Raw genomic sequence first — 10899 nt, forward strand, 5'->3', positions numbered from 1 at the left:
TATATAGAACTCTAGGGTTCTTGACTCGGTTTTTAAGAACCTTTATGCCAAAAAGGTCCAATGCGGTTCTATATAGAACTCTAGGGTTCTTGACTCGGTTTTTAAGAACCTTTATGCCAAAAAGGTCCAATGCGGTTCTATATAGAACTGTAGGGTTCTTGTCTCGGTTTTAAAGAACCTTTATGCCAAAAAGGTCCAATGCAGTTCTATATAGAACTCTAGGGTTCTTGACTCGGTTTTTAAGAACCTTTATGCCAAAAAGGTCCAATGCAGTTCTATATAGAACTCTAGGGTTCTTGTCTCGGTTTTAAAGAACCTTTATGCCAAAAAGGTCCAATGCAGTTCTATATAAAACTCTAGGGTTCTTGACTCGGTTTTAAAGAACCTTTATGCCAAAAAGGTCCAATGCAGTTCTATATAGAACTCTAGGGTTCTTGACTCGGTTTTAAAGAACCTTTATGCCAAAAAGGTCCAATGCAGTTCTATATAGAACTCTAGGGTTCTTGACTCGGTTTTAAAGAACCTTTAGGCCAAAAAGGTTCAATGGGGTTCTACATAGAACTCTAGCGTTCTTGTCTCGGTTTTAAATAACCTTTATGCCAGAAAGGTTCAATGGGGTTCTACATAGAACTCTAGGGTTCTTGACTCAATTTTAAAGAACCTTTATGCCAGAAAGGTTCAATGGGGTTCTACATAGAACTCTAGTTCTACATAGAACTCTAGGGTTCTTGATTCAATTTTAAAGAACCTTTATGCCAGAAAGGTTCAATGGGGTTCTACATAGAACTCTAGGGTTCTTGATTCAATTTTAAAGAACCTTTATGCCAGAAAGGTTCAATGGGGTTCTACATAGAACTCTAGGGTTCTTGACTCAATTTTAAAGAACCTTTATGCCAGAAAGGTTCAATGGGGTTCTACATAGAACTCTAGTTCTACATAGAACTCTAGGGTTCTTGATTCAATTTTAAAGAACCTTTATGCCAGAAAGGTTCAATGGGGTTCTACATAGAACTCTAGGGTTCTTGATTCAATTTTAAAGAACCTTTATGCCAGAAAGGTTCAATGGGGTTCTACATAGAATTCTAGGGTTCTTGACTCAATTTTAAAGAACATTTATGCCAGAAAGGTTCAATGGGGTTCTACATAGAACTCTAGGGTTCTTGATTCAATTTTAAAGAACCTTTATGCCAAAAAGGTTCAGTGCGGCTCTATATGGAACTCTAGGGTTCTTGACTAAATTTTAAAGAACTTTTATCCCAGAAAGGTTCAATGGGGTTCTATAAAGAACTCTAGGGTTCTTGACTCAATTTTAAAGAACACTTTATGCCACAAAGGTTCTATAAAAGGAGAAGTTTTATGGTTTTAGTAACCCAGTTCTGGCAACCACAATATCCTAGCACTGTGGCAAAGAGTTTGACATCTGGAACCACCACTCATATTTTCTCTAAAAAACATAGGACTCTAGTTTCTATACCGCTATGATTCTGTGCCTCATTGTTTCCAGAATGAATGCTAATCTATTAATGACTCAACAGGAGGCACAAACTCTTGACTAAACCAAGCTAGCCGACAGAAAAATCACCTTGAGAATTTGCTGCAGTCTGGGAAAGACTGAGCGGTTTCGACGCGGGTCTGTCGGGACGTTTGGTGTCAGTTCAAGACCTGCGCGGAGCCCAGCGGGATGCTAATGACTTGCACCCGGCTTCACGTTTAGACGGTCCGTCTGCGGTTCCTGAGCGGAGCTGATTGTTTGGCTTTGTGGAGGGAAAACAGCAAGAGCAAAACTGAAGCTGGAAGGTCACTGGAAAAAAAGAGAAAGACACTGACTGTGAAAACAGCGACTGTTAATCAAATGGCATGTCCAAATATTTAGGGGCCCTTCAGAAAAAACACTGCATTTCTGAAATGCAAAAATCTGGCTAATATTACAAATGCATGTTTGTATTTTTGATGCAGAGCAATTGCAAATAGGATACATCAATATGTTGGCTTGACAAAAGCAACATACAGAAATCATATTTAAGTTTATTCTTCTGAGAGTGATCAGACAACACGAAAAAAAAAACAAGCCAGCAACATGCTAATTTATGGTAGCAATGTGCTAAATCATGTTAGCAACATGCTAATTCATGGTAGCAATGTGTTAAAACATGTTGACAGCAAGCTAAATTATGTTAGCAACATGCTAATTTATAATAACAACGTGCTAAAGCAATGTATCATGTTAAATACATGCAGCATGTTAAATTAAGATAGCAACATGCTAATTCATACTAACAATGTGCTAACATGCTAAAGGCAAGCTAAATCATGCTAGCAATATTCTCAATCATGTTAACAATGTTAAAATATGCTAGCAACATGCTAATTCATGCTAGCAGCACGTTAAATCATGCTAGCAATGTGCTAATTCAAGCTAGCAATGTGCTAAAACATGTTTAACAACATGATAAAAAAAATGCTAGGAAGCTAAGTGTAAATACGGGTAAATTTGAATTTGTAAAAATATCTTAGCATGTGTTTTCTTTGCTCGTTTGTCATATGCAATGAATAAATATCAGTGTTTTTGGTAACATTACTCGTGCTTTGAGCTTTAAGCATTAAAAGCGTTTGGTAAATAATGTTTTTGAAGAATAATGCAGATCAAAGCATCTTAAAGCACGACTCTTTCCACGAGTCCCCCAGCTGCTCAGTTCCAGTACCCATGATTCACTGCTCAAGACATCAAACCAAATGAGTCAGTTTCCCTCCATGATTCCCAGGTCTGTTCAGGAATAAAACTCTCTTTAAATCCCTGCAGGTTTTCACGATGGCACAGAGATCAAACGCTGAAGTTTGAGTGTGTGTGGCACCAATATCTCTCTCTCTACATGCATGTCCTTATGTCTCTGTCAGTGTCATCCTGCGAGCTGTCAATCATCACCGTGGCAACACAGGTGCACTGTCTCCCAGATCTATGCGGATCTGGCTTGTTTCCGACACAGAACAAAAACTAATAAAAAAAAATAAAAAAAAAATAAGGTGATTACAACTTTTTTTCTCATAGTTGCGAGTTTATATCTCGCAATTGCAAGTAATAAACCTCGTAATTGCAAGTTTACATCTCACACTTCTGATTTCCCCCCCAGAATTATGAGAAAAAAAGTCACAATTGTAAGATGAAGTTTGCAATTACCTTTTTTTTGTACTGTTATTCTTACAATTCTGACTTTTTTTCTCACAGTTTTCAGTTCAGATTCTGAGAAAAGCTTCCATTGATCTGCACTGGAGCAGCTGCAGGGAGTCAGATTCCCTCGTTCTTGCATTGGTTTAGAGTTTTCCAACACACACACACACACACACACTGTAACCTGCTGTAGTAGAGACACATCTGTTTTGTTTAAAGCCACTTTTTTCTCTCTTCGCGTCCAGAACGCGTTTGGCACTTTGCAGAGAATGAATGCAGCTGTAGGGGAAATACCAAAGCTCTCGTAAATGTTATTAAAACCATTAGCCCGCTCTCTTCAAACACACACACACACACACACACACACACACACTGCACAGCTCTAAAATAGCTCTAATCAAAAGAGGATGTTAGTTTTGAACTAATAATCCAAAAGGTTAATTGAAAGCATCATGTGCATGTTTCAATTCTCTGGTGTTAAAATACAGACAAAGAAATGGGATTCCTGGACATGTGCTTGGACAGATCGAGCAAGACAGACTTAACGAACGAGTGCGAACGATCTTAACAAACGAGTGCGAGATCTGGTGTGTATAAATAGAGGTTTGGATCTGCTGGTTTCTCCACAAACCGACGGCTCTTGCAACAGGCTGCCAGAGATTCAGGAGTGTGTTTGATTTGGACCAGAACACAGCTGACAGAAAACACTATTCCCATTCAGACTACTGTGACTAAAATCAAATAATCAAATCAAATTAATAAAATCATAAAATCAAATAAATTGACTGGATATATATAAAATTATTTAAAAAAAAGTATAAAATAATAATATATAAAATAAAAAATAAATGAAACAAAAATTAAGAAAAAATAAAGTTAAATACATTAATAGAAATTTTTTTTTTTTTTAATTATCTGGAAATATGGAAAAACATTAAAAAAGTATAAAAAAAATATATATATATATATATAAAATAAATGAAACAGTAACTGTAAAAATAAAGTAAAATACATTAAAATAAAAGAATAAAATAAAAGAATAAATAAACGGAAATAAAAATAAATGGAAATAACAAAAGAAAAAGTAAAGAAAATATTCAAATAAATAAATCCACTGGGAATAAAAATAAATAAAATAATAATAAATATATTAAATATATTAAATTTCAAAAATCTATTTCTTTAAATTTCCTTATAAAACAGTTTTGCATTTGCTTTCACACAGTAATTTTCTTAGGGGTAAAACATCGAAATATGTCTTTAAAAGTGAAATAATATTTCAAAAAAGGTCGAATTGAAGTTGTATGGGGGGAGGTGCCAAGTTATCATGTTTTTGCTCATTATCATGATCTAATGTATATGTGTGTGAACATACGCTAGATGACACACATACAGTCTCAGAGACTTGGGTAAAAACATTGAGTAATACCATGGTATTCTTTGAAGCACCTTGTAAATACCATGGTAGATGAATATGGTAATCATTCAGTACAATGGTACCGTGGCATTAGCATTAGATCACATTTTTAAGGGGTAAAAAAAAAAGTTTTCAAAAGTAAAATATATATAATATTGGATTAAAAAAAAGAAACCTGTAGTGTTAAATATCCCAGAAGAGCTTCAGTGTTATAAACACGATGCACTATGATCATAATGCACAAACCCGCTATGTCCCAAATGATGGTGTGTCTCTCTCTCTCTCTCTCATTGGAAACACAGTAAAGCAGGCCAAAGTTCAATGGGGTTGCTAAGCAACAGGCTTGTCAGTGCCTGGAGCTGATTGTCATGGCCTGCAGTGATGCCAGGCTGCCTCTCTGTGCCAACCAATGCCAACCGAGCCGCCATCTTTAACCACGTCACAGGGACGTCCTGATGGCTTTACTGGAAGTTACTGGTGGAGACTGAGAGAGAGGGAGAGAGAGACGGCTACAGAGGCCCGGAAGGGACACGCGGTTGGTTCCTCTGCTCCGCCGCAGCGCTGGGACTCGGGGAACGACAGGAGGAGGAAGAGGAGGAGAGGAAACACTCATGACAAACGATGATGAGGTGACAGACTCACGCACACATCCGTCACGTGTGTCACACTGTCAACATGCGCATCTGTCCCGTTTCAAACACGAGACACTGAATCACAAACACAAAATCTATTCATTGCCCTTTCTTAATATAACTGAAGAAAGTTTTTAGTTTAGCTAATTCAAAATAAATCAGATTAGTTGAGTCAACACAATTTAGTTGGTTTAGCTTCACTTTGTTTACTCAATTATGTTTAACTTTATTACATTCGTCAAACTAAATTTTCTCATGTTGGTCCAACTAATTTACTGAGGTTTAACACATTTTCTTATGTTAAAACATGCAGTTTCATCCATAATTATATGCAAATAAGAAAACAAAAAATCTATTCATCACCCTTACTTAACATAACTGAAGAAAGTTTTGGAAACACTTTACTTAAAACCCTTATGTATGATGCATTATAATATTCATAATGTACATTATATATTTGTATAAATAACTGTAACCAAAGTTAAATTGCATTATAATATTTGCAGATTCTGAAATTGGTTGTTTATCATGTGTTTTAATGTATTATACTTTCTAAAGGTGTGTTCATTGATTAGATAAGTATTATAATGTATTATAACTGCAGTTACAGTTATTCATGAGACTATTCAATGCATTAAGAGGTGCATTACAAGGCATAATTAATGCATTAAAAATACTTTTATAATGCATTATACATAAAGGCTTTAAGCAAAGTGTTAGCAAAGTTTTTAATTTAGCTAATTCAAAATAAATCAGTTTAGTTGGGTCAACACAATTTAGTTGGTCTAGGTTCACTTATGTTTAACTTTATTACATGTTTAACTTTATTACATTGGTCAAACTAAATTTTCTCATGTTGGTCCAACTAATTTACTGAGGTTTAATACATTTTCTTATGTTTCATTCATAATTATATGCAAATAATAAAAGACTGGTGTTAGCACTGACATTAGCATGGGGGGAAGTGATGTAATCCAGACTGGAATATTAAGAAAAAGTGAGTCAAACGATATCTCACATCACAGACAGCTTAAAATCCAGTCGCCGTGGTTCAGGAAGATGGGATCGACTGAACCAATCAGCGGCCTTCTCCCGATTACATCATCAGTTCCAATGGCGACTGAGCTGCTGGATGACAGTGATGTAGCCAACGATCCTCGAACCTCCACACACGGTTCCTTCGTAAGAGTCTTCAAGCTCCTGGAATACTGCGGAAAATCAAAGAGGATCATCTGATTTCTGGCAGTGTGAAAGGTCAGTGCAAATGACCATAGAAGCCTGTCTAAATCCAGACATAAACACACACAAACATTAATCACACACACAGATTCACACACTCAAAACCAAGCGTTTTTGTTTACATTCCAGCATTCGTATGCCGTGCTGCGTGTGTGTGTGTGTGTGTTTCATGCAGGTGGATGTCTGAACGTACAAGAGAAGTTATTTTAGAGTGTGTCAGGTCGACCGCCCTCCTTAACACACACACACACACACACACTGTCCACAACTTAAAATTAACACTCACCAAGCACCAAACGTGAGAAAAAATAGCTCTGGCAAGTAAATAATAGTTGTAAAATATGAAGTTAATTGCTATAGCTGTCTGGCAACTTAATACATGGAATATAATACATAGTTTAAATGGTGGATGCTAAATGAGTGGTTGTTATGGTCCTCCGGACGGTTACTAGGGTGTTGCTATTAAGTTGCTAAATGTTTGTGGTTTCAGTGGCATTACAAGTGCCTTCTGGCTGTAAGGCATTACTAGAATGTTCTGAGTGGTTTCTATGCGCTTACTAGACAGTTGTCATGGTGTTCTGGCTAATAACTAGGGTGTTGCTATGAGGTTACTAAGGTGTTCTGAGTGGTTGCTCAGGGTTGTCAGGGTGTTACTAGGGTGCTGCTAAAGTGTTTTGAGTGGTTGCTACAGTATTCTGTTTTTTTTTTCTGGGTAATGTGTTAGTTGGATGTTCTGAGTGGTTGCTCAGGGTGTTACTAGGGTGTTGCTAGGAAGTTGCTAAAGTGTTTTCAGCAACAGCATTGCTGGATTTTCTGGGTAAGGCATTGCTAGGGTGTTCTAAATGGTCGCTAGGCACTTACTAATTTGTCAGGGTTTGTTAGGTAGTTACTAGGGTGTTGTTAGGCAGTTTTTTTTTTCTAAGTAAGGCATAACAAGCGTGATCTGAGTGCTGCTAGACAGAAGCCAGGTGTTACTGTGTAGTTACTAGGGTGTTGCAAATGTGTTTTGAGTGGTTGTTAACTAAGTTTTTTAGCTGTTGTTACAGCATTCTGGCTGTTTTTTCTGGGTAAGGTGTTACTAGGGTGTTCTGAGTGGTTGCTTAGGGTTGTCAGGGTGTTACTAGGGTGTTGCTAGGAAGTTGCTAAAGTGTTTTGAGTGGTTGCTACAGCATTCTGGCTTTTTTCTGGGTAAGGTGTTAGTAGGGTGTTCTGAGTGGTTGCTCAGGGTGTTACTAGGGTGTTGCTAGGAAGTTGCTAAAGTGTTTTGAGTGGTTGCTACAGCATTCTGGCTTTTTTCTGGGTAAGGTGTTAGTAGGGTGTTCTGAGTGGTTGCTCAGGGTGTTACTAGGGTGTTGCTAGGAAGTTGCTAAAGTGTTTTGAGTGGTTGCTACAGCATTCTGGCTTTTTTCTGGGTAAGGTGTTAGTAGGGTGTTCTGAGTGGTTGCTCAGGGTGTTACTAGGGTGTTGCTAGGAAGTTGCTAAAGTGTTTTGAGTGGTTGCTACAGCATTGCAAGTGCCTTCTGGCTGGATATTCTGGGTAAGGCATTGCTAGAGTGTTCTAAATGGTTGCTAGGCACTTACTAAATTGCCAGGGTGTTCAAGGTAGTTACTAGGGTGTTGTTAGGCAGTTGCTAAAGTGTTTAGAGTGGTTTCTACAACATTACAAATGTCTTTCTAGATAAGGCATAACATTATAGGCCTATAGGCACTTACCACGGCATTACTAGGGTGTTTGAGTGATTGCTAGGCACTTACTAGACAGCAGGCAGGATGTTCAGGTTAGTTACTAGGGTGTTGCTAGGCAGTTGTTTTGAGCAGTTGCTACAGCACTGCAAGTGTCTTCTGGATGTTTTGTTCTGGGTAAGTTGTTATTATGCAGGTGTTTTGCGTGGTTGCCAGGTAGCTCTTAGACAGACACACACACAGACGGATAGATAGAGTTTTGGACTCGCTTTGTTACTTACACACAGAGAGAGCTTGGTAACACCTGTGGCCACCATCAGACCTGACCCCAGCTGACCTCACGGGCCCCGGTGGGGTCATGAGGCCTCAGGGTTGTGTTTGTGTCCACCTCACCACACATGATCAGAGGGCACGCTCACACGCAACCTGGTGCCCAGATGGGTACTGTACGCCACCCCGAAACACAGCACTCGCATATTTCCTGGAACACACACACACACACAGGGACATCAAAACACACAAGTCTCCCACATTCTCCGGCTTTCAAGTCCACCGGCAGCGACTCAGATGGGCTTTGGTAGCAGGAGGTGGAGGATTGTGGGATTCTGCCATGTGTGTGTGTGTGTGTGTGTGTATGTGTGTGTGTCCTGTTCAATCTCTGTTAATTAGTCATGTTTAGTAGCGGTAACCTTCCTCTAACATTCCCACAAGTCACTCATACAAATGATCTAAATTAGTCAAGTTCACATCTGATGTTTTGCTAATAAAAGTACCATGGTACTCAATACACTATACCAGTCAAACGTTTTGGATCGGTAAGATTTCGGTAAAGTCTCTTCTGCTCTCCAAGGCTGCATTTATTTGATAAAAAAGTAATATTGTGAGGCATCAAATCATCATATTAGTATGATTTGTGAAGGATCATGTGACACTGAAGACTGGAGTAATGATGCTGAAAATTCAGCTTTGATCTCAGGAATAAATTACACTTTACTATATATTCACAGAGAACAGCTGATTTACATTGTAATAATATTTCACAATTTTTACTGTATTTCTGATCAAATAAATGCACTATTGGTGAGCAAAAGAGACTTCTTTTAAAAACATAAAACTTTTGACTGGTATAGTGTATATGTACGTACATTGCAAAGCATATAGTATATAAATATAAGGTGTCATATATAAGGCAGGTTTGATGTCAAGTTTAGATTATCACTGTAACTTTTCCACTCATAAGTGCTACTTGCACGCATGATGTTTCTGTAGGAATGGACACCTGTGCTCGGGATCTGCGGATGAGCAGGAGGCGTGTGGACTCTTGATGGAAGATGTCTTTTGTGTCATGATATGAAGCACCAAATGAATGTCTGTCACCACCACCTTCTGCAGCTGGAGTGTGTGTGTGTGTGTGTGTGTGTGTGTGTGTGTGTGTGTGTTTGGGGGCCACATGGTGCAGGTTGTTCATGTTGAAGTGGAGGGCTAACAGTGCCCCCTGGGGATGAATAACACACTCTCTCTCGCTCTCTCTCTTCTCTCTCTCCGCAGTCGCACACCTGCACCGAGGGGGAGATCCATGAATATCTCATGCTTCATGTCAGTGGACTCCTGAAATGAGAAAAACTGCTTCATAATTAGCCTGTCAGTTTCCACCAGTTTGACCCATTCGATCATCTTCTGGCATGTTGGAATTATCGCGACTCGTGCGATTTGATCACACATGAAGGCATGATTCTGAGAGACACAAACCAACTAAACATGACGCTGTCCTTCACTTCGCTTGCCGTCATTCTGCTCTGTATATTATAAAGGTAAAAACGTGCAAACAAAAAAAAATCATTAAATCCACTGAAGTGTGTGATGTTGATTTCCCTCCAAAATGGTGTCGCTTCCTGTGGATGATGTCATGAAGGGATTTTACAAAAGGAGGGAAAAGTTATAGATTGATATAAAAACATATATATTAATGAGAAAACATTCACTAGATTCTAGGGTTATTTTAGTGTCATTGAGATTCTATTATACAGTAGTTGTTAATATTTTGAATTAGTTTTGATATGTAGTCATTTTATTGCAAGCATTTATTTTTTGTAAATAGGTCTATATAGTTTTTATTAATTTTAGGGCTGTTGAATCGATTCATCGCATTTAACATACAAGTTTATAAATATAAAATACACAGTATTCTTACAAACTTTCATGTTGGATGCAATTAATCGTTTTGACCGCTAATTTTTCATTAGTTAAACTAAACGAAATGAGAAATGTTGCATTGGCAACTAGCAGAAATAAGTATTTTTATTTCAGTTAAAGTTAAACACAGGTTTTTATTATCATTTTGGGTTCAGTCAACTATGATAGCTCTGCTAAATACTCAACTGTGACATAAAACCCTACGTAACTATTCAGCACAACCAAAGCAAACGAACACACGTCTATCGTCTCAGTGGATTTCAAGCGACACTGTGCGGATCCAGACCGACAGCCATAAAAACACAACGCGACAAAGTCAGAAGGAACGAGAGAACGTGTGAACACGGGAAAGACGGAAACGGAAAGCAAACAGAGAAAGAAAAGGCCGTCTTCTCTTAAACAAATTCCACTGGCATCTTGTAGGTTTTTATTGTGCGCGTTTGGCCCCGGGCCGCATCTGCGGGCCAGCTGTTAGCGGGAGAGACGGGCGAGAGACTCCACAACACAACAGCCAGCAGTAATTGCTAGTGCAGGATATTAAATGTAGTCGATGAAAATGTTTACTGGCG

General features: G+C 38.4%; 1 long non-coding RNA gene across 1 annotated transcript; it reads left to right on the forward strand.

Annotated features, from left to right (window-relative positions):
* Positions 1 to 4982: 4982 nt before the first annotated feature.
* On the forward strand, positions 4983 to 10697 carry LOC311277352. The gene is made up of 3 exons (XR_014625214.1): positions 4983 to 5212; positions 6241 to 6469; positions 9686 to 10697. It is a non-coding gene; the product is annotated as an uncharacterized lncRNA (long non-coding RNA).
* The last annotated feature ends 202 nt before the right edge of the window (positions 10698 to 10899 follow it).

This window comes from Rutilus rutilus (assembly GCF_951802725.1).
Source record: "Rutilus rutilus genome assembly, chromosome: 18".
Taxonomy (NCBI): domain Eukaryota; kingdom Metazoa; phylum Chordata; class Actinopteri; order Cypriniformes; family Leuciscidae; genus Rutilus; species Rutilus rutilus.